This window comes from Acanthochromis polyacanthus, chromosome 8 (assembly GCF_021347895.1).
Source record: "Acanthochromis polyacanthus isolate Apoly-LR-REF ecotype Palm Island chromosome 8, KAUST_Apoly_ChrSc, whole genome shotgun sequence".
Taxonomy (NCBI): domain Eukaryota; kingdom Metazoa; phylum Chordata; class Actinopteri; family Pomacentridae; genus Acanthochromis; species Acanthochromis polyacanthus.
In genome coordinates, this window is record NC_067120.1 from 30965998 (window position 1) to 30991854 (window position 25857).

The following is a 25857-nucleotide window of genomic DNA, read 5'->3' on the forward strand; positions in this document are numbered from 1 at the left end:
GTAAAATCAGTAACATCAGGCGTGGTGTGTATCCTGTGACGTTATTTTTGTTTTTGTTTTAAATTTTGTATTTTATGCTGTTATTCTTTTGATTTCACTGCTGTTTTTGTTGTTAACTAAATGACTGGCTATGACCTGAACAGTGCTTCAGGGTGAATTTAGTGATACATTTTGATAAGGAATAAGGAGTGGGACTAGATAAGTTGTTTTTACTTCTTACACCCTTTTCGAACAAAATCTGGTTTTGAAATTGATTATTGGTAGTACAAAAAAATGTTGTTGTAGCTACAATCTTATTTTAGTTTGTTGTATATGTATAAATGCATACATATACAACAAAATACCATCTAAAGTTACATATATGTATATATGTATATGTATACATGTACTGTTTTCTCTTTTATCCAAGTTTGAAATAAAAATTTCTAAAAAAAATAATAAAAATTTCACTGTATCTCATGTCACTGTCACGTCCCCTGCTTCCACTTCTGCTTAGCTGGCAGCTTCTCTCCTCCACTCATGAGGAGTGAACTTGGGTCTAATCATCCATCCATCCATTCTCTACACACCGCTTTATCCTCACTGGGGTTGCCGGGGGTGCTGGAGTCTATCCCAGCTGACTATTGCAAAGGCAGGGGACACCCTGGACAGGTCGCCAGTCTGTCACAGGGCTACATATACAGACAAACAATCACATCTACGGGCAATTTAGAGTAATCAATTAACCTCAGCATATTTTTGGACTGTGGGAGGAGAAAACCCATGCATGCACAGGGAGAACATGCAAACTCCGTGCAGAAAGATCCCAGGCACACCCTGGGATTTGAACCAGGGATATTCTTGCTGCAAGGCGAAAGTGCTAACCACTACTCCGCTGTGCAACCCTGGGTCTAATCAACAGGAGTGAATACACCCGTGCAGGAGGACGCTCACCTGTCTCCAGTCAGCACTCTGCTCCATAAATCCCAGGCTCAGAGTATCTTTCAGCTCCACGCTGTTGTCTAGTAACTGTAGTGGATTGAGGAGCAGAACATTCCAGCACAATGCACAGAGAATCCAGAGACCCTTTCTCATAGCTGTAAATTTTGTAAGAAACCATTTCAGAAGACAGCTAACCCAAAATTCACCTCCAAATGGAGCATCTGCTGATGGGGTGTTTATTAATAAAGAGCCACTAACGACACTCTTGGACACAACAGGATGCCTTCTACCTCCACCAGAATCTGATAAGGCTGTCACAGACCACAGCTATAAAGACACAGAGAGACTTTTTACTCAAAGTGTATATACTTCCTAGGTTTTGTTTTTTTTTATTATTGACTGTAGATGCTTGTTATGTTTACATCTTTTATTATTATCGCAGGAATCATATGAGATGAACATGTTATGTTTGGTGATATTCTAATCACCTTTTTAGTGGTATTTTAGATCTGTGATCATCACAGATATTTAGCAATTGGATTTGTATGTTTAAGGAATGAACTGAAAATAAGCTCTAAAGGTATTTGGTTCTGACCTCTCCTGGACAGTGAAGCTCAACACCACCCTTTAGCAGGAACATATCCGTGATTGCTGCTGATTTGAATTTGGCTCCAACTTTCTGTATAAACGAAAGTCACTTGAATGCAACAAGGGCTCAGAAGGAACACAGTACACATAGACAGGCACAGTAGTGAACAAAACAGAAAACTTTTGCACAAAAAGTGTGAAGAAATAAGGGGAAATAGTGGTAGAATCCAGAGAGATGGAAAAGAGTGGTAGATAGAGTGATGGAGGAGGAGGGGGAGTTGATAATTGTGTTTCTGACAGAGGGAGAGGGAGACAGAAAGACGAGGCAGTTGCTAATAGTGTGTGTGATGTTGTTATTGATCAGTCACACTGACAGAGATGTGGGACGTGACACCATGACCTGGCACTGTGGCTAATCGAAAACTAATTCCCCGTCTCCATCATCATCATCAGTGTCAACATCATCATCTTATCACATGTCTACAACTGTAGACACATAGCTTTTATCTTTGCTATGATTTAATCTTCAGAGACATTTTCAAGAATATGTCATTCGTCTAAGAGTTTGTTTTAAAAATGTTACTATTGGATGTAACATTTGGCACTGGACAGCTGAGCGAACACGGATCAGCTACATGTCTCGCGTTTTGTTTTGTATTATTTCTTACCAGATGCAACAATACAAAAGAAAACACAAAATTGGTTTTACTTTCTCTTTCAGTCATCCATCCATCCATCCTCTATACACCGCTTTATCCTCTCTTTCAGTCAGTTAAATGAAAAAATAAATTGAACAATAGAAAGTACAATATACATTTAGAACACAAACTATTGTTATAAAAGCCAGACCACGGATTTAAGCTTTTAAAAAGCCAGGTTTTTTAAAAAACTAAAATAAAGAGGCCCGTTTTTAAAGCTAAAAAAAGAGGTCCATTTCCAGCATACTCCTTTATGTTACTTAGCCATGTCAGTATTGCCAAGAAGAAACACTTACTTGACAACCAAAAAATAGATTTTAAACAAGACACAATTAGCAACATCTATAAAACCCAAGCTCTTCGTCCATTTATCCATCTTCTTTTCCTACTGAGGCATGAGAAGGGACTGGAACCTATCTTAGCTGACACAAGGAAAAAGACAGGGTGGACCCTGGACAGGTTGCCACTGCTCACACAAAGAGACAAACAACCATTCACACTCACATTCACACCTGCAACCAAATTAGGATAATCAATAACCCATCATACAAGTCTCTGGACCACGGGAGGAAGCCAGAGCTCCCAGAGACGACCCAGGCAGACATGAAAGAACATGTAAACTCCACATAAAAAGGCCTGAGCCGACATAAAGATTCAAACCCAGGACTGTCTGGCTGTGAGGTGACGGTGACGGCTGTGCCACTCCCCAAGCTCTTTCAGAAAACAAAAATGCATTTTGTACAGCGAGCTTCCTGTCTCTCCTTTAGGATGATGTTTTAGAGGCCGAGTTTCAAAGGGAACAAGGGAAAAATGCCATTATATTTTAAAACGTACATCCACTGGTGCCAACAGACTGTCCTGGCGACTTACTGACAACAATATTTTAGCAATCCTCACACTTGAGATAGTGTTCTTCTTTTGTCAACTGACATCCAACAAAGCAAGCACCACCTTTAAAAGGCACCGCGACTCACAGGGCCAACAAACTGTGTACTGGAAAAATCCAAGCCACCAGAAAACCTACGACCAGTTTTGATGCTGCTGGAAGCAGGGCTGAAAATCTCGATAAACACATAAAAAGAATTCCACTCTATCTGAAAATTCCATGTCACACCAAACTTACATCCAAATCGTAAAGAGGATCATTCTACTTTCTTGTCTTCAGGTTTTCTTTGCGGTAACTTTACAAATTGCTAAACAGCGATGCTCACAAGCACTTTATGATTAGCTACACAGCACTCTTTTTCCAGACCTGTCATATAGAAATTTAATAAAAATTCATATTCATATACTGTGTTTAGTCTTGATTGTTTATATAGGGCTACACACTTGTAAATGACATGATACAATGTGATACCATTTTATATTTGTATAATCAACTGGTAAATATCTTAGAAGTGAAACTCTATGGGGGTCATCTGGACATCAGCACTCACTCACTAAAAGCACCATGCTGAGTTTCTCATTAGTTCTTCTTGAGGTTTTCTCAAGGTCTTTTTGAATCTTGAGCTCTCCTGTGACCAAAACGAAAGAGAACACTCTCTCCACTCTGTCCTCCACTGTTCAACTGGCCGACTCCACCATCAACAGATCAGTCAATCATCAGAATAACTGCTCCATCACCACAATGCACATGCAAGTTACTTTAAGTCACTTAGAGCTACAGTCTTCTAAATTGTCTTTCCTTGCAAAATTTGATTTCTCCAAAGTTGAAAGTTTGTGTAACACCAACTTTCTGGATGATATCAAATCTGATTTGGCTAAAATTGCTTATTTCATTTATGTCTTAGAGATAATGACACAAACACAAGCAACTAAGAGCAGACAAATCCAGAGCTCAGGCAGATGACCTGCAGAGTGCATAGCAGGGAAAACAACCAGTGGACATGGCAGACAGTCCCTCCAAGGGCTGAAAGACCACAGCAACAACTGACATTGATAAAAGGTCAGGTGGAGGGGACAACTCAGGAACAGGGAAGACATTGGCAGACACACACTCAGGAACAGGAGAATATTCAGCTAACTGAAACCTTAGTAATAGCCTTCATGTCTTAGTGTTTGCCTGCTCAGGGATAGGCTTGGGAAAGGATGGATGGATGGATGGATGGATGGATGGATGGATGGATGGATGGATGGATGGATGGATGGATGGACGGATGGATGGACGGATGGACGGATGGATGGACGGATGGATGGACGGATGGATGGACGGATGGATGGATGGATTGGTGTACATAATATTGACAGGTCTAATCTCATTCCCCTTCACTGCTCTCAGTTCTTTCCCTGTTTCCATCTCTCTACAACTGGCTGTCTCTCCTGTCTGTCTGAACGTTTCCCGCTCTGTGCTGTCCACTGGTGAAGATGTCTCCACAGGTCGATATTTAGCCGAGTGATGAATGGTGACGCCCACCTCTCTGTAAACATCCAATCATGGACCTTATGACTCCCATCTGCCCTATGAACCCCCCATGTCTGTGCGTGTCTTTGTGTACAGCAAAGACTGAGAGCACTGGGTGATTATGCTGTCAATAAATGTGTTTATTTGCCAGGAGTGGAGTGGAGCTTTTCTTGGAGTTGAAAAGCCCCTCTGAAGCACTTTGTTGCAACGCGAAGCACAGACAAAGGCTGTAATTAGATTGCTGTCGCAACAATTTGTGGTCATTCAACAAATGAGTAGCGATCACATGACAAAAAACCTCAACACACGATCAATGCAACCGGTGAGTGAGTGAGTGTCAGGCTCCTTCACGTCTGCACTTAGATCTCTTTCAGCACAAGGCACAAAGAACAAGTGAAGCTAAAACTTTCACTTTCCTATCTGGCAAAGATTCCTTCTTACTTTAACATGTTTTAGCTTTGAGCAAATACTTTTTATGTAGAAATCATATTTTGAAAGAAAATAGCTATCAAATTTCTAAACAGTTTATTACATTCACAAAAAGGTTTCATTATTGTAGTTAATTGTGTGTGCTAGCAATTCCACAAAATCAAATTCTTTGCTCCTTTAATGATTGATATGATTTCCTGCATGCTAGCATCTGCAGCATTTTTGCTCTTTTCACACATCACTTTGTTTGACCACTGTAAAGTTAATGTGTGCTCACACAGACACAGCTTAATGCTGCCAAAAGCCTCATTAGATATTATCAAATATCAAAGCGACAAGTAATAACACTTTGTTATCACTCACTGTTCTGTATCACTGTCTGTTTTAAAACCTGTATTTGGTGTTTTCTTGGCAGTTTTGTTCAGTTATCCACTTAATCATCACTGTGTATATGCAGAGCTGTTCACCACTTAGTTGTCACATGGTCTTTGTAACTCTTTGCAGTCCAGAATGCCACCACCACCCCTAGTGTTCCAGAGGAGCCAGTGCAGCTGGGATGCTCTTTCTCTCAACAGAGGAATGCCAGTGTTGCCGTCCATTAAAAGAACAGGCTTACTGTGGGTCAACACTATTCGATTCGGGTTATATTCTGCACACAAACTTGCATGTTGTCTAACCCCAATACCTATTTAATAACATCACCCATGTATAAAACTAAATAAAATCTAGCCTGTGCCTTGATATAATGGTAATAATTTGACAATGAAAGAAAAAATATAATAAATTTCTATCATATTATTGAATTAACCAAAAAGGCGAAAACAATTATTTCCAACTTACTCCTGAATACCTTTTAAACACATCAGTCATTCCTCACAATACCTGACTAACTTGATGATTTGATTCCCAACTCTGACCCACTGTATATACTGTGCATACTGTAAATCACATATGAGTTTATATTTCATCCTAGAAATGCTGCTCTCGTTTCCATTACTACCAACAATCTACTTCTTATATGTAAGGTGCCAGTTACTTTGCATTAATTGTTCAATAACTGTATTTACACTCAACTTTGGGTCGTTGTTATTTTGCACTAAAAATCTGGTTCACCTTAAACATGTTCTTTTTCAAGTGTCTACAGTTTAGTTGTTCAACACTTGTGTTCCAAACCTGTTGATTCAGCTAATGTGTGTTTTATTTTGTCGCCGAGGCAATTTCATGTTTTCCTTGAAAACTCGTACTTTTATTCATGTGCTAACATAATTGCACAAGGGTTTTCTAATCAGCAATAAGCTTTTCAACACCGTTAGCTAACACAATGTAGCATTAGAACACAGGAATGATGGTTGCTGGAAATGTTCCTCTGTACCCCTATGGAGATATTCCATTAAAAATCAGCCGTTTCCAGCTAGAATAGTCATTTAGCACATTAACAATGTCTAGACTGTATTTCTGATTAATTTAATGTTATCTTCATTGAAAAAAACTGCTTTTCTTTCAAAAATCAGAACATTTCTAAATGACCCCAAATTTTTTGTCAGGTAGTGTTTAATGCAGAAATCTCTGTATTAATTTAATGTAATTATCCTGTACCACTAGATGGCACTGTGATATCATGGCAAATAGAGTGCCTGTATAATGAGAGTGGCGACATGACAGGTCCAAAAAATTTTGGTCACGTGATCTATAGGAGCCATTTTGTTTCCAATTCATGAACGCCGGTTATGCCTGTTAACGTTGTTTACAACGCAGAGAGTAATTCTAGGTCATTTTTGGCTTCATAAATACCTGAAAAATGACGGGCTGTTGTGCCTTTGGGTGCACAAATCGATCGGAGAAGGGATTACACATGTTTAGATTTCCCAGGAGTAGTGAAAGAATGAAACTGTGGGAAAATAAAGTCCGGAGAGTGGGATGGAAACCGACTTCATCATGATTTTTGTGCCAGGTTAGTCCCAGGTATGTACTTTCATGTTATGATGTATGGGTGAATGACAGAAAAGTTTGATGTGATTTTAGGCAGTTGTGGTTATTTTGACTTTGACCATTTTCATGCATGGAGATGCATGAAATACGGGCCGCTGAAGTTTAACAGGGTAACCCGTTAAACTTCAGCGGCCCATCTGAGCTTCGACAACAGCCTCCCTGTTCATTCACATGATTTCCAATTCAACAAACAGCTGACAGTTTTCTGTTTCCTATTTTCTGTTTTCCGTCCAACCTGCAGTCACTTATCAGCCTCATATGACCCGAACAGGCTCCGTGTTGTTCACCTGTTTCTGGGCTGTTAGCCGCCGTTAGCATGAGGATGCTGTTAGTCATATGCTTACAGCTGCAGCACCGTACAGGCGGACGGGAAAACGTATTTTACTAAATTGATCAAAGCTGCAAACTCGATGATAGAAACATTATACACCCATGAAAAGCTTAGATTCTCATGAATCCGGCGGTATAAACCACTTTCAGATGTGATTACCACAGCGGGTAATATAAACACATTTGTCCAACAAACAGCAAATAACGTAAACAGCACAACTCACCTTTGAAGGCTCAAAACTAGTCACAGATGAAAATATTCCACAAAAAACGGCCATAATCCAACCTTGGACATCCAGACAAAACAAGCCAGTTAATTAGTTTGTCCAAAACATGTCTTGAAATCAGTAAACAATCCATAGTTTTCGTGAATGTGCACCTCGCGCTGCGCGTCCCATATTGAGTGAATGGAAACAAAATGGCGTCAAATCCCCAGTTGTCGCCACTCTCATTATATAGCAGCCCGGTCTCACGGAGATTCGTGAAACTGTCACGTCAGTTTTTGTTTCGGTTTCGTGCGCACCAACACGATGTCGTCATGTTTTTCGTGCCGCTCACCACGAGCGAAACCCGCTGTGGTAATCACATCTGAAAGTGGTTTATACCGGCGGATTCATGACGATCTAAGCTGTCCATCGGCGTTTGCGGCCGCCGCTGCGGCCGCCACTGCGGCCGCCGCTTCGGCCGCCGGACATTCTTTAAATTCCTATGCAAATTCAGCGGATTCATGACGATTTAAGCTGTCCATCCGCCATTGCGGCCGCCAGACATCCAGCCGCAGCAGCGGCGGCGGCCGCAAACGCCGATGGACAGCTTAGATCGTCATGAATCCGCCGAATTTGCATAGGAATTTAAAGAATGTCCGGCGGCCAAAGCAGCGGCCGCAGCGGCGGCCGCAAACGCCAATGGACAGTTTAGATCGTCATGAATCCGCCGGTATAAACCACTTTCAGATGTGATTACCACAGCGGGTTTCGCTCGTGGTGAGCGGCACGAAAAACATGACGACATCGTGTTGGTGCGCACGAAACCGAAACAAAAACTGACGTGACAGTTTCACGAATAACTGACGTGACAGTTTCACGAATCCCCGTGAGACCGTGTTGCATACAGGCACTCTAATGGCAAACAAGCAAAGACTGGACTGGACTGATCTGATCTGAGAAGAACGTATTAATTCAGAGTAACCTTAATGACATGAGTCACTAGTCTAACAAAAGAGGCAACATGACATTAATGGACAACCTATAAGGAATAATATCCTCTTTTTTTTTACAGAACAGTTAAGCAATTAAATCACTGAGATGTGACATTTAAAATGTTTTCTTATAAGGCAGATTCAGCTCAGCTATTTTCAGGAATGTCAGCACATTTATAGCAAGTATCTTTAAACAGTCTTCTCAGAGGGAGGGAAAAGGAGGAAAACTCTGGCTTTGTGTGAGTGTGAATCTCTGAGGGAGAGAAGGGCCATTCCTTGTGAAAGTGTTTTTTTGCATAAAATGTCAGTGTTGTTGAAATGAAATCTCATTAGCAAAAACAAACAAAAAAACAAAACGATCAGCTTGTTCATTTCCAAATAAAATACGAAGCAAATTTTTTGTTTTGTTCACCTGAAATCCATTGCCTGGGATTAACTGAGAAATCCTAAAAGTCCCAAATAAAGCATAGCACTGTCTCCCCTGGGTGCGACTCAGGTAAATGTTTATTCTTATCAGCAAGATGTGATAAATATTTCAGTGCATCAGGTTCTCAGAAAGTAAAGGATATTAACCCCTTACCATTTCTGTAAAATTTTCTAAGTTTGTCTATCTAAGACATATCCAATAGTAAATCTAAAACTGTGCTTGAACCATTTAAATAGCAAAAAGAAGAAGAGAGAGCCGAGGCACTCCGGAGTGCCTCGGCTCTCTCTTCTTCTTTTTGCTATTTAAATTGATTTTTTCTACTAGATCCTGAAGAGCACCCAGTACACCTTATTCTATCCACTGATGCACTCATCTTTTGCTTGCTTTTACTACTGTGCTTGAACCATTTGGATGGCATCAGTGGTCTTGTTTTTTGTTTGTTTGTTTTGTGTAAGATAAAACTCTACTCCGTCAGTGCTACTGGCAGAGAGTAATGGAGATTTAAATACAGTGAAGTAAAGACTTTTTATTTTTGCTTGATCGATCAGAACATATCAGTTCCAAATGCAGATAGTGTCATTCCTGGCCTTCAGTGTGGTGACTGCATTCATCCAGATGACATCCTTCTCAGGTCAGTTGGTCCCTGAGTGGCCACAATCTAATTCACACAAACAGCTACAGCAGTTCTTGGTCTTCAATTCACAATTTCAGAGTCATTGCAGGTCCTGTTCATGCTCTCTTGATCTAAGGAGCCATCATGTAAAGTAACTGGTTGTCAGGATTTAACTCCATTAGTCCCACATGTGTTTGTTTTGTTTGAGCGAAAGCCGGCCACCTGTCGGCTTCCCGCTGGCTGAGATATCACACAGTCTTGCTTGATTTGCCAAATATAACTGTGAAAAGATGTCCTGTTGTTTAAACAGCTACACTTCTTCCGACAGCAGAATATGGGGAACCACATGATTGTACTGCTGCAATAACAGAGGTTTGTTCCCTGAGGCCAGATCTGTGTAACACTCCACTTAAAAACATAGAGCTGGAACTGTGTGAGGACGGCTGCTCACATCCACAGGCGAACCTATCACACGTCACAAGCTGGTGGCTGACTTACTTGATACTGTGCTGCTTCCAAAGCAAACTGCTGTGTGTATATGCTGTTCTGACACTGATCTGATGTCGCAGGGGAATGCCACAGCAGATGCAGCTACTGAGAGCGCTGCAAGACAGAGTCCTGTCACTCTGCAATGAATTACTCCCCCTGCTAATGTAATTACACCCACTGCTGACATGCAAGTTACAGAGCAGGGCCACACCATGTGAAAAAGAAAAGCCCTGTCTCATGTTGGAGATGGTGTGCGGTATGGACCTAATAATAAACCCTGTGTGCTTGAATCGACTGTACTCTGACTGTGGCTTTTGTCTTATTGCCATGCAATCACCAATACTATGTCTATGTGTTGTGTTATCCTGCCATACATGTACTCCTCATACAGCTTCACATTATAACCTTTGACTTTACAAATGTGTAAATGATGAAAAAGGGTTGAACTAAGAGGAAAATTTTGAGTTTCATCATTTACTCATCCAGAACACTATAGAAACTTCCGTACATCCAGCATTCTGCTGCTCGCCTGTTTACCCACTCCCCACACCCATGATCACATTACCCCATCCTTCAGAACCTCCGCTGGCTCTCTGTCCCCCAGGGAATCCGCTTCAAAATCCTTTGCATCATCTACAAAGCTCTCCATAACCTGGTTCCCTCATACCTGACTGAACTCATCCACTGGCCCACTTCCACTCAAACCCTCCACTCTGCTGATGCTTTCCTCTTATCTAACACCATCCAGAACAGATATCAGACCTGGGATCACAGGGCTTCTCCATCGCTGCTCTGACCCTCTGGAACTCACTCCCCAAAAGCATCAGAGAATCCTCTTCACTCTCCATATTCAAGAAAACCATAAAGACACTTCTTTTACAGTGTCTAACACTCATAAATCCCTCTTTTCAATATGCTCCTATCCGCACTATATTTTATGAATTTTATTTAATTTTATATTTTGTGTTCCTACCTACTTTATAAAACATCTTTGACTGCCTTGACAAGCACTATATAAGTAATATGTATTGTTATTATCCATGTAATTCATCATTGGAATCCATGGGATGTGCCGACCAAAAGAAATTGTATATTTCGTATGCATTTATTTTTTAATAACAATTTCTTTGTGAGTAGCAGAAAAGGACTTCACGTGTAATTTCATTATGCAATGTTGTGGAACAGAATGATTATTAAACTGAATCCTAAATGTTGAATCTTTTATGTTTTTATGGGTCCCTCATGCTGACATATTGGTGTCAATGGTCATTCACAGATTTTGTAAAAGGAGGGTGTGCGCAGTTTGGAGCAGCTTTAACATTAGTTATTTTTTCATCTGCAGTCATAAGAGAGTCATCATCTTAGAGTCACGATTTGATGCTGCGGTAGATAACTTATAGTATGTGATGTTAGACCGACTGATCGTTAGACTGATTGCTTTTGACGATGGCTGGAGTTTTCGTTATGTGACTGAGGCGACCTTGCAGTTTGAGATTAATTTAAAGAGAAAATGATTTTATTTTAGGGACTCGCCAGCAATCTTGAGAGTGAAGAAGCTTTATTGATTTTTTAAAAAATGTTTTTTTTTAAGACCATGTTGCCTTTATTATGGAGACCACTGAAAAGAAAGGAGAGAGGCAGGGAGGGGATGGCCCCTCAGGCCCGGGCCAGAATTGGAGGCAGGCTGCTGCAGAAAGCACTCACAGAAGCTTTATTTTTCATGCTATCCATGATGTCCATTCAGCAGCCTTAATAATCACGCATGATTGATACCTGCAGGAGTCCTCTTTTGGTGTTGAAAAGACAAAAAAAATTATGTACAAATGTACAGCAACTAAAAGAATACAGTTTATCAGCAAGGACAAAAACTTCCACAAGCTTTTATTATCAGAATATAAAATGTTCAACTGGGCATGCAAAGATCTGTGATCATTTCACTCAGCAACAACAAAAAATATCACACAAAACCAAATATACATTTTTTACCAGTTCTGCTGCATGTGTAGTTTTTCAGGACTGTTTGAGTATATCTAGGTCCTCAAAAAAATGCACTTGTACCGGCCCAAAAAGAAAGAATAATAATAATCCATTGCATTGTCAGAGAGTTCTCGCACCACTCGGTGCTCGGACCCTAATAAAATGTAAAGTAAGAACACCCCACTGGCATGACTCCACCCTTTGAGCATAGACGTGTGCTATGCATGTATAAATTATGTAAACACGGAATAGTGTGACCTAAATTTGTAGCGGGCAGAGGAAATTGATGACACTCGGAAACACCCCCACAATTTAATCAATTGTTCCTTGCATCATTTCCAACGGATAGGTTCTGATAAGTCCTTAGAAGTCAATTGTAGCATGTAGAAGACACTAGTCTGGGTCAGGGTCTAACAACAGGTGACACTGTGAAGATGTCTTCACATCAGACAGGTGAACTGTCACACATAGAATGGCAGTTTAGTTTCTGCTATTCTACTATTCAGCGATCTGCAAGTGTCTCCAAAGACCTGTCCAGGGTGTCCTCTGTCTTCACCCTCAGTCAGCTGGGATAGACTCCAGCCCTCCGTGACTCTAATGAGAATTAAGCGGTGTATAGATGAGGGATGGATGGATAGGCCTGCATTAAGGATTATGAATTATGTAGTTTGTTTTGTTACACTGTGGCCATCAGGTTGAGGTGAGTTATAAAAAAAATTTTAAAAATTGAAAAAAAGCAAAAATAAGCTGGGCACTTTGATCAGCTGCTTTTGGTTTACATTTAATCTGTTATTTCATTATTGTGTACAATAAATCCCTCGGTGTATTGACTAAACTCATGTGAATGACAAATATTGCTTGTGTACTGTTGTTCTCTCACCATATGGGTTTATCTGAATACAGTGGTAATTCAAAACACAATAATGTACACTACCGTTCAAAAATTTGAGGTCACTTAGAAATTACCTCATTTTGGAAAGAAAGGCAGTTTTTAATGGAATATCTCCATAGGAGTACAGAGGAACATTTAGCTAATCAGGTTAGCTAATCAGGTTAGCTAATCGTGTTGAAAGGCTAATTGATGATTAGAAAACCCTTGTGCAATTATGTTAGGATATGAAAAAAGTGTGAGTTTTCATGGAAAACATGAAATTGTCTGAGTGACCCCAAACTTTTTGTGCACTCACACACACATTGACACACACAAACACACATATGCACCCATCTGACCCTGTTTTTCTTCATTCCTACCCTTCTCATCATCTCATCATCATACTTCCACTCCTTTCTGTATTTTCACACTGTACTCCCTTCCTTTCCCTTGCTGTCTTCGTCTCTCCTCTCACTGTCATCTACGTAACATCTTTATGACATCGCCTGACAGACACTCAACAGAATAAGACAGCATGTACCGTGCACACAACTTGATATATATATCCAGTAATTATTGCCGACAGTTCTATCTATATCAGAACATTAATTACACACTGATGGACGTCTGCACACAGATAGCAGTGCAGAACCCTAATTGCATACAGTTAAAGGAGAAGTGGAAGAAGATGACATCTCAACTCACCTCTCATGACATCGTGTAAAAACTTCTGAAAATGCATTCTTTGTGTACGTAAATCCAAAGAGTTCACAGGTTGTATTATTATTGAGAGGGGAGGATTTAAAGCCGCAAGCTCAAAGTCATCTCTTTGTTCTACATGCCTTTGTTGAGCAATATGATCCTAGAACAGAAATGAATCAAAACATTTAATCTTTTAAATTTGTAGTAAGTCAACTTATCAATTTTTTATGTATTTATAAATTTATATTTAAAACTTAACACTGGCAAGTAGCATACATACATGACACAATGACATTTTCAATCATAAAGAAGAACTGTTATTAAGAAGTGAAGCATAATATTTGCTATAACTTTTCTTTCTTTATTTATATATTTCTATTAGCATCACTCATCAACATTCATTGTGATATCTGCTTTTTAAAGGTATCATTTCAAGGCCACTGAAAGGAAGAGCAACCTACGTCTGTTTGTGAAGAAAACAAAAAGCCCCAAAATTTCCAGACCCTCTGAAAAAATAAAAAAAGTAAAGCACAAGACCCGCTTAATCACAAATGTGTGGTTAAATCTTGGTTAAAACAAGCTAAGTTCCAAGGACGGAGCATAAAAAAAGGTGAGGAACAGCTGGTCAGACAATGCCTCAATGCAATCTACCATGAAGTCTTTCTAAACTGACTGACAAATTTCACACACACGCACACACATTCTTAATTTCAAATTTCTCTGCAATTTTCTTTATGTAAAAAAAAACAAAACAAAAAAAACACTTGAATCAGTCAACCTCTGGGTAGATATGTACAGTGTAATTGCATGCAGGAAATTTGAGGTGAGTGGAGAAGTCCCTCTGCAAACTCAATTAGTCTTACCTTATTATTGAATCTAAAAAATTCAGGATTTAGATGTAGATTATTGTTTGTCAAAATGTATAGACAGTCTATAAAAATGTTACAGTGCTGAAGCAAAGACTCACATGCCGACGACAAAGACACGACAGACAGAATTATATTTGCAATGATTTATTTAAATACAGGAATTCTGGGTGAAGCACAGAGCTATACAGGACTAGGTGGCCCTCTAGGGGTGAGGCAGGGTAATAAAAATCTACGAGACTACAGTCAAAAACAGGTAGTGAGGTCGTAAAGGCAGCAGTGTCCATATAAGTGTCAGATGTAAAACAGCAGATCCAACTGTAGCGCATTGTAAGCTATTTGGAAAACGCAAAGCTACAGGTGACATTAAAGTGCTTCTAGGATTTTAGATTTTATTTGCCACATTTATTAGAATACTTTAACTGGTCTCAGCAGGAAATAATACAAGTGTTAAATAAAAGTCATTTCTTATGGTTCTGTGAACTGCTGTGCTGTTTTGTTGCATCTAATAATCTGTCCTGGAGTACACTTCATCATTAGTTGCTCACACAACAACCCCAAAAATAGAGTTTCTTGGATGTTTTCAGTCTAGTTTTTGAGCCTTTAGGTGAATGGGTGTGTACTGAAGCTGATGCACATATTCTGCAATGTGCTTTATTGGAACTTCAAGAAAAAAAAAATCTCCATCCAGCAGCAATTTTTACCCCCGGGTCACACCAACAGGTTATTCCAGGCAGTGCTGTCTATAAAACTATGGAATTTGACAGCTTGTCACAATGCAGTGAGTAAGCATATGACTGATTTCTGTGATTTCCAGTAAACACCAGCTAGGTACTCTTTTGCCTGTCGACAAAGCAGTGCATGCAGGAGAATTGCTACAACTGTCTACTTGTTCTCTATAAAGGAGAGCACCACCACTGATTTTGAATGTCCAGCAGATGGCAATCAAGTACTATGTTAAAGGAAAAATTGCTTTTGACATCCATTATACACTCACTGGCCACTTTATTAGGTACACCTTGCTAGTAAAAGGTTGGACTCCCTTTTGCTTTCATAACTGCCTTAATTCTTTGTGATATACTTTCAACAAGGTGTTGAAAACATTCCTCAGAGATTTTGGTTTACATTGACAAGACAGCATCACACAGCTGCTGCAGATTTATTAGCTGCACATCCATGAAGTGTGAGTTTTCATGGGAAACATGAAATTTTCTGGGTGGCCTCAAACACATGAACAGTAGTTTATGGGGCTTACCAAGTACCCTCTTGACACCCCGTGTAGTAAAATTTTCTATTTCCGCCACTGGAGGGAGCTATATTTTAATTTGAAAAAGTCGAGCGGAAGTTGTCGCGTAACTGTGTGCAAATGACGTTTCTCTATTACAGCGATGCGAGGAGCAAATCTGTTCATTGCAGTAACGTAGCGGATGTTTGACGGTGGAAAGGTCGCTGGTACCAGACTGATGGACTGACAGAGGACCGGTTCGGTTCTACTCGGCTCAAAGCCTCGGCGTCTGCGTGGATAATGAGAGAGCTGGAGCAGAGAATAACTTCCACTGTTTCTCATGGAAATCTTTTTATATCTAAGTAGCTGTTTCGCCTCCTGCGCCTAGTTTGCCTTGCGGAGGTCGGTGACAGCCAGCCGTCCAGCTCTGGGAGGTGAGCTGTAAGCTGTTAGTGTAGCACAGGAGCCGTTCAGGTGCTCAGTCAGTCCGTCACATGTCCTCTGTAGCTCCGAGAAGAACCAGCGTGCCGAGCCGTGTTTACAAGCGTTTCATTTTGCTCCTCTTCCAACATGAGCTCCAGCTTCAGTCCAACACGGTGAGTAAAAGTTGTTGGTTTGCTTGTTGTAGTAGATGTCAGTGTTCGTAGAAAAGTTCCAGCGAGTGTGTCATGGCCGCAGTGTTGTCAGGGTTTGGAAGGGTTATACTGTAATGAGCCGCTGCTGTCACTGGACTGGGAACTGTGTGAGAGAGGTCCATGGCTCATTCCAGAATTGGAGGACATTTTACATCCCACCTATCAAATAATTCAAATAGTCCATGTACAAAATACTAAAACATGCAGTTGTTATATAAACGTGCTTGTCTTGAGACCAAATCCAAAAAAAGTAGGAAAAAAATGTTTGAAAACATTTTCCAAATAAATGTGGAGTTCCCCCTAAAATGCCATTTTTCTCTTGTCCCACCCCCTGATGACCAAGTTGACTCTAAAATAAAACAGTTAAAATGAAATTTAAATCTCCTTTATTGGACTTATTTTTTTCTTTGATGTCTCTTGGAATTGTGGGAACATTTTTAAATCAACATAATACTTTGAATGATAATTATTATGCATGGAATGTGTGTCCCACAGCATTTTTCCATAACCTTTTTAGCTGGTAGAAGAAGAAAACAGTGAATCACATATGCTGGAATTTACATCATCAAACAGTTTTCCTAAAGAACAGATGGAGCAAAACTATGCCCTGTTTTCTATTTTTTTCATTTTTCCATAACATTGTCAGCCTTGATTGAATGTCTCACTCTACTTCATATTATCAGGACAAGACAAATTCTTCTTCCTTTTTTCCATTAATGAATGTGTCCTCTTGGTCAGCAGTAACAGCTAGCTACATATCTAGCTTCTTCTCCTGAGAAAAAGGTAGCATTAGCATGGATTAGCAGCCCTGTTGCTGTGATTAGAGCAGGGTTAGCAAACAGCAAATAAAACATGCAATTAAAATGGTGCCATTAATGTGTAAGCTGAGCTAGTCACACCTTTGATAGTTTATTACCTCTTACTGATGAATATGGAGTAGAAAATTGTGAAAGAGCAGGTTTGTTTTTCAAAAATTTTGAAGCCCAAATGTCTTCCAGTTCTGGAATGACCCCCATGGTTTCATGAACGTGTGTGTGTTGAAACATTAAGGTAGAAAATACCTGATCACAATCACACCATCTGCTTGTTAAGACCTCTGACCTCTGGCTGCCAGATCTGTGCTGTCCACTACTCTCTCCTTCCACCTTCCAACTTGGCTCACGCTGACCTGCTGTCTGGACAGATCTCAGCCCAGGAAGCTGCTGGGTGGACATTCTTTTGTTGCATGCACAAACTCCACGCCTCTTCTCAAATCAACAAGCCCTGCCTTCTCTATTGTATTTACTGGGCAGTCCACAATTTCACTTTCTATGATTAGCACAAATATAAACAAATTATTGTGAAACTTGCATGTGCCAAATCCTGCCTGATCTCACAACTTTGAATTCAACAAAGTTAGATGAGAGAAAGAAAAGTGCTGTTTTTCAGGTTGCCCTCATCAATTTTGGTGAAACTTTCCAGCATTCTTTCAAACAGATCTCTTTTATGTATGAATGAAGTACCACCCCAATACTGCTCGAAGACATTACTAGTGCTGTAATCGTGTGTGTGTGTCAGAACCATAGCAGAGACAAGATTATATGAGAAAAATAACATTTCACCAGCTAATTGGATTGTTGTTCTTTAACCCTCCTGTCGTCCTGCGGGTCAAATTGACCCGTTTTAAAGTTTTAAAAATGTGGAATATATATATATATATATATATATATATATATATATTTTTTTTTTTTTTTTCACAGTGAAAACGTCCACATTTTCAAAATTGTTTTAGGAATTTTTTGAACATTTTTGGTGGAAAAAAACAAATTAAAAAATGTTTAAGAACATTCAGAAAAAAAATGAACCAAAATCCAGTGAATTTTGCTGTCAAATTTGGGGATTTTTTATTAAAAAAAATAAAACCTTTGAGGGAGAATTTTCAGGAATTTTCTTCCTGAAGATTTTGCAAATTATTAGAAATTTAGGGAATTTTTTTCTGAATTTTTGGACTTTTTTTCAGACAAGGCAACAACATTTTTTGGTAAGGACAACAGGGTTAAGGATGACCAATATGAGGGCACTGGGGATATCATGGGAACCAATAGTTGGGCACTAAGTTGAATTCTGAAAAGGTAATGGCTGTTAAATCTGATTATAAGCGTGACATAATAGCTACTTCCAGATCCAAACACCAAAGCAAATAAAGCAGTGAATTTTTCCACGATCTCTTCCTTCTTTAATGCGTCAACATATATAGGGTTAAAAGTCGAAGTCCTGGTATTTATCATATGAGGCTTTAAGTGAGTTAGATATTTCCAGCTAGTTAGGTAGCCAGTTGACATTTAAAGATGAGGTGCTTTGGTCTGGCTGTGGGCTTTCATAAGTTAGAACTTAAAACTTAGAGTGAAGACTTGGTTTGAGGATAATTTTAGGGACTAACTCAAAAAACCCATACAATGCAATAACAAAACTGTTGGACAAGATGTTCAATAGTTTCGTTTAAATGCATTGAATGCAAACCAACGTGCAAAAGCATAAAAAAAAAAGTTTATTTCCCTGTACAAATTCCGAGCATGCTCATTCTCTCATAAACAAGCTTGATAATAGAGCCTCGTCATTGTCTGTTGTGGACTTGAGGAACTGTTGCACTTTCTGTCCCCTTCAGACATGCACTTCTTCCTGGTCACATTTTAGTAAAAGCTGCAATGGTATGATTTTACTTAATGGGACTTACTAACATTTCTGTATCACTTTCAGCACAGCACAACCCTGAACTACATGCTCTAACAGATAGACATGCACAAGCAACAGTAGTTTGAGTTGTGGGAAAGTGTTTGTCCACATTTCATCACCAAAAACATCCCAGAGAGCTCAAAAGCTAGAGTTTACTGGTAAAATCACAAAACAGGTTTCTCATTCATTTTGTTGGACAATTTCACATGTATTGTGTATGGACTGCTGGCTGTTATGTTCAACTCCTGCTATGTTCAATGCATCACCTCTGGCAGAGAGCTTAGTCCTCTTAGTTATTGTTTATTTTTCTTTACTGCACATTTTTGGGTATTTATCTGTATTCATGGTGGTGAGAACTGTGATCTTTCTACTGTAGCAAAACAAATTTCCCCTCAGGGATTAAAAAAGTATTTCTATTCTATTTGACTGCAAACTAAAAAAATGGATACAAACGATAAAAACGGAGACTCAGGAATAATACTCACCAATGCTTAACGTAAGGGTGTCTGGACAAATGCTATTAATGTTAAAATGGAGATATATTAATGTGGATGTAGTGTAAGTTTCAGGAAATACATGCAAGTCAGTCAAGACTCTAGACTAATTTTTTTACTTTGATTGCACTAGTTTGCTGATCTTTATGTGCACCAATGCATGATTACGGTGCAACTAACTGTGGTCGATTCCCATACATGTAAATAATGTTCTAAAATAATATTTAAATGATTATAAACAGAAATAAAGGCGGAGATAAATCTCTTCAACATTTAACTTTTTTTTAAATAAAAGAATGACTTAAATTTAGTTAAGGTTGGGGTTTTTTTTTTTGGCTGTGTGATCAGCTGTCGTTCATTTTCTTGTTACATGAGTCCTCAGTGCTTTGGGTTGCACTGAAACACCTTTCATTTCTGAAAACCAATGCTCTGATGGCAGAAGCACTGTCCCCAGTCAAGCACAGTGTCTGCCATTTTATCATATCAGCTTTTCTCACAGGTTGTGCTACTGGGTGGACAGCGTGCTGATGTTTACTCGTGCAGTTTAGAGGCGGAGCGTGAACCCAGGTTGTACGCTACAACATGCAGATGTCCCAGTAATGCCTCATTATTCTGAGTATTGCTAGACGGCACAATTTCCAAATGTTCCGGTGGTACCTCGCATAAATTAGAAAAGGCTTTTCTCAGTTTCTGTTGCGTAGCAGCCAGACAGGTGTGTGACCAGAAATTACTTTGAAAACAGTGAAATGCAGCATCCCAATGCCAGATTTACCTTAGTGGTAACTGAGTGATCTTAATCTGCTCAGGCAGATCACCCACAGAGATGCACATAGAAAACTGGTATGCAGGTGCACCAATCCAGCCAATGAAAACATTTAGTTCCACTTGACAGACTTCTAATTGCCTTTGAATGAAACAATGAATGAATGAATAATAAATATATACTATATGGATCCTTAATAGGAAATGAATTTGTAACAGCAGCATGTTAACCTAGACAACCAAGACAACAGAGAGCAGAGAAAGAGGAGTGAGGTGAGGTGGGACTGACCTAATGGACGTCCCAGAGTAGGTAGGGGAGGGGCAAGCTTGAAAGGATGAAGGTAGAAGTTTGGGTTGAAGAGAAGTTTGGGTTGAAGGAGGAGGGTGGGAGGAGATGGCTTATCTAACCAAAAGGTGACACACTGGAACCCAGTCAATGTAATGTTTTGTGAAGTGACAGAAACACAAGTTGAGTTGAGGTTAAGTGACTTTATTACTGCAGTAAGTCATATTAGATGTTGCCATGGCGCTCCAATAATCTTAGTTAAAACCATTACTATCCTAAGTGATAATCACATTTGACAATGACTAAAAAAGGAATCAAAAAAGGAAAAATAGTTGTATGTTTTTGTCATTTAAATGATAAAATCCTGAATGCGCTCTGTGCATGCGCAAAAATACTGGGGTTCTGATAGCTTCCCCACCATAATATTACATATTGCTCCTACAAAATATCCCATTAGAAAACATCATTTTATTTTAGATTGCGGTGTCTTCTGATGTTTATTTGGTATTGAATCACTTCTTAATTAGTTGACAATGGAAGCACATTTTTTGCATTCTTCCACCCCCAAAGTTATAACATGTGACTGGTTTCCAGATTGAGTGATGGCATTCTTGTCATAGCTCTGTAATACAGCACATACGGTAGTTGGACTCTTGCCTGCTGAAAAAAAAAAAAAAACCACGGTCTTGTTTGATTGTGTTCCAAAGGGGAAGGTCGTGGAATCCAAATGTTGCTGTAATAGGTGACAAAAGCAAACTTGTTCAGGCTGACTTTGAGAATGCTCCGTTGAAACTACTAACACTCTCCCCCTGCATTGCTCTGCCAGAGGCAAATGAACAGTAAGTCCATTGTACGGTTGCAGGGCTGTTAATGTTGGAAGACCTAATTCAGCTAATGGTCAGGTCTGAGCTAACAAAACGGATACAGAGCAACAGGCAGACACTGCTCTCACTCATCTGATCCCTCCTTCTTTGTCATGTAGTATCTCCATTCATACAGCAAGACAGAACATAAAAGATTGTATCCTAAGGTTGCACCGTTATTCCCATTTGATGGACTGTCGTGTTGCTGATCCCTGTGAGAGCAGCCGTTTCACGTTGCCTTCATCTGTGACTTAAAAAGTATGTTTATGTTGATGCAGCCAGTAGTCTATGTGACATGATTCATTACATGATTGCACCATAAAAAATCCAAATGATGGCACGTTTCATGTTTGAATACCTTTCCAAAGTCAAAAAGTAGCATGGAAATGTAAAGCACTGCAGATAGACTGGCTTTGTTTGAGGCATGTGACGATAAAACCTGACACAGTTCACTCGGCATGCACTGTTTTTTGCAGAGTCTCTGGTACTCTCTCTCTCTAATGCTCTAACACACACACACACACACACACACACACACACACACACACACACACACACACACACACACACACACGGTCCTTTGAAGTTAATGACTTCCGCTGGTAAAAGAGACTTCCTTGACAAACAGCCAATTAACTCAAACATGGACATACACTCACGTATAGACACACATAAACATACGTACATCCACATGCCAATCTGGACTATTTAAGCTCTAATGACAGTTCTCAAGTTTATACTATTTCCTTCTTCAGGTTTGTGCTAGAAGATTATGAAAATTGTATTTTTGGGGGCTCCACAGTTAATGTTTATTCTGGGTCAACTTATAGTCAATGTCTCCACACTGCTGGGCTACAACAAACACTTATTCACAAAATTCATATAGTTGCTATATTAGTAGATTAGCACACCTACAGCCTGACTGTACATCCCCTTTAAGTGAGGTGATGAAAAGAGTTACACAAGTAACCTCTGCACTACATTAACACCTGTCACACAAAGCTACAACTCGCACGGACAAGTAACTTCTTCAGTAAGGCGTCAGCAGCTAACAGAAGTTACAGTCGACACACACAAGAACACAAGCAGCACAAGAGTGAACTGTTCACATTAAATCTCAGCCACCCTGACTGGGAGTTTGGTGTAGTTTTGTACTCTCCAGGTGTGATGTTGGCTGCAGTTGGTTAGATGAAGGTGGAGGGAACTGGGTGGCGGCCCAATCAGTTGGGAGGCGAGGAGAACAAGGGCTAGAGTGCAGATCATCAGCTCCAGGCTAACCAGCTGAGATGAGTGGCAGCTGGAGTTCTGAAGCAGGCTCTCAAGCTCAGCTGTAGCTGGGCCAACACAGGCCATCTCTCTAAACAGTAGGGCTGGTGATGAGGGGTAATATCATTAGTTCAGTCTGCATAGATGAGCATGATAGCGAAGTAACTGGAAGTCTGTGTGTTGTGTCTGCTGTAACAAAAGAGAAACAAGAAAAGCACTCAGAGAGCACAGTACTCTGTCAAGGCTGCTCATTCCTTGTGTCATTTCCAGCGGAGTGGTGGATTTTTAGTAGGATCACAATCATCTGATCGTCAGCAGGCAGCTGACGTAGTGTTCACTTGTAGTCATAGTTACAGTGACTCTGCGTTATCAGTGATACAGAAATCATGGATCCAGATTATAAGTTGCATCACTGCCCAAATCTAATCACTTGGTCCTTGTGTCATTTCTGACCTTACCTGAAAATTTCATGTAAATCCGTGAATCTGTTTTTGAGCAATGTTGCTAACAGGCAAACCAACGGCCCACCGTCACATGGCTGTTGTGTTCCTTGGCGGAGTCATATTGAATCCCTGTTCATATAATGTTATTACAGCGTCCTCCTACATCCTTCACAGCAGAGTTGTGTGAAATCTTACTTGCCCTGAGTAAGCGTTAGCAACAGAAAAACAGAGCTAGATAAAGTAATCATGATCTCATCCTTCAGGAGAACTGAACGTATTGCTAAATTCATGCTTTATTAATGAGACTAGTGGACACGCCTGCATTCAACAAGCATGACTAATGGCGTTAACAGATAGCCAGGTCCTGATAGATATACAATAGGTGTTTGCAGAACGCTGTATATTTGAAAATAATTTGTGTGAAATTAATTTAGAAAACTATCAAAAGAACAGAAGTTGAAATTTCTTTTTGATACATTTGGAATCAGAAATTTAGAACTGGTTCTTAGTGCACAACAGCGTTATATACACTTGTAAAGGCCATGTATATAATGGCAGTCTTGAGTTTCCAGTGACTCCAACAGCCCTTCATTTTGCTATGATGACAGTCATTTGTCACCAAAAAACAGTCATGCATTTTGGTTCTTTTAGAGACTTATTATATATAGATCTTTTGTAAACATGACACTGTCTCATGGATGAAATTCACCGTTGGCAGTTGTTCATAAGAAAAGAGGACTATTCATGTAAAGAATGAAATGAGATGTTTCCATCCTACCACCGTTCTCACCTTTGCACAGCTGACCAGTCACTGTTTGATGTAGGTATGAGTGTTGAACTATCAGTTTCATAAAGTTACAGAAATTGTCAGGTGCATTGTTTGTGGCTTTGACCATATTAACTTCTTCTTTGAGTTGTTCTTTGTCATCGGAGCAGGTGTTCAGATGGCACTCTAGAACTGATGTAGATGAGGTTTGACTTCTTCAAGTAAGCTCATTTGTAGCTGTTGTTGACTTGTTTTAAGAGTGTATGTAAAGAGACCAGCAGGAGCATGAATGATACAGCAGTGTATCAAACCCACAGCGAAACATTTGACTCTGGATATTTAAGCCCTGTGCGAGGGGTTTGCTACTCTAGAGTTTACACCTGCAACAAATCACCTCAACCCTGAACAAGAACAGAGCAGAACTTTTCCATTTTTTGAGAGACGTGCTCCACCCTCAGCATCTCTGTGGTGAGAGATTTATACTGTAGCAGAATCCATCCGTTATCTATACACCGCTTAATCCTCTGTAGGGTCGCAACTTGGGGTTGGAGTCTATCCCAGCCAACGCATTGCAAAGGCAGAGAACACCGTTTGAACCCACGCTACACAGGGAGAACATGCAAACTCCACACAGAAAGATCCCTGATTTGCAAGAGCAACTTGAATACTAAAGAAACCAAAGAATGCTGACTTCCTGCCACAGTCACCTGACTTCATTCACACTGCATTTATGTGGGCACACAAGGTTGAGAAAGCCAAACATTCCTGACATCACAAGCAGCTCTTTGGAAGATAACATCGGGCTGGAACAGGAGCTATCAGGTTACCATGCAGCTCCACTGTGTGCTGTCTTTAAAGCAAAAGAGCCAGCATCCCCAAAATAGTAAGAAATTCTGAAATGAATGTACGGATTAAGTTTTAATTCAAATTGTTAAGCAAATGCTACCAACACCACTAGAAAATAGAGGAAGTTTCATTAGTGATGTCACTTTTTTGGATCCCGCTGTATGTCCAGGATATCTTATAGAACCTGTCACATGTTGAATTATACACTCAGCTGTCCATTTATCAGAAATGTTTGTAAGGTATTTTACAGAATGTTTACATGCTTCATGGAACACTAAAAATGAGAAACAAGATGTGAATAAACAGCATTCCAGGTTATGAGCTCCAAAATGAGGTTAATGTTGAATTGGCACTTATGTAAATCTTTTAAGACAAACTGAATGTTAGAATATGTATGAACATTGGATTAGACCACATTCATTTTAGCTGGGTGGTTGTTACCCACCACATCAAATTACTGTTGAAACATACCGTATTTTCCGCACTATAAGGCGCACTTAAAAGCCTTTAATTTTCTCAAAAATCGACGGTGCGTCTTACAATCCGATGTGCCTTATGGTGCGGAAAATACGGTACTAGGTTAATGGTAGTCTACAGCTCAGAATTCTAACCAAAACCATGCTCGTCTAACATTTCAGTTAGAGGATTAAGGCAAAATCCAACTCCCAAAAATAGCACCAGAAGTATTTCATGAAAATGTGTTATTGTAAACATAAATACTTAAGTGAATGATGATGTCTGCTACTTTTGGCAAGTACTGGTAATGAGCTGTCAATACTACAAGGCAGCTACGTGTACATAATGAATAATATTGAGAAATGAAACTGAACTTTTGTAATTAGTCAGCTATGAAAACAATCTACAGAACTGACTAAGTGGTAGTCGGCATTGCATTGAAACATTGTTTTCTGCGGTCAGAAACATTGGGATTTTCGTCAGCCATAAGTACACATGGGTGGAACCTTTAAACAGCCTGACTGAACGTGGATCACTGTCATTATGAAAACCTCTGAAGTCTACCAGACATGACCTCTGACTAAGGTGAACACAGTGTTTTGTA

The 25857-nt window shown here is 39.8% G+C and overlaps 1 protein-coding gene across 1 annotated transcript in view; it reads left to right on the forward strand.

Moving 5' to 3' along the window:
• Positions 1-15858: 15858 nt before the first annotated feature.
• Positions 15859-25857, forward strand: part of ripor1 (RHO family interacting cell polarization regulator 1) — a 61844-nt gene continuing 51845 nt past the window's right edge. Inside the window, exon 1 of the mRNA XM_022198623.2 lies at positions 15859-16320. The gene's annotated coding sequence lies outside the window, so the exon portion shown is untranslated. The remainder of the gene's footprint in view (positions 16321-25857) is intronic.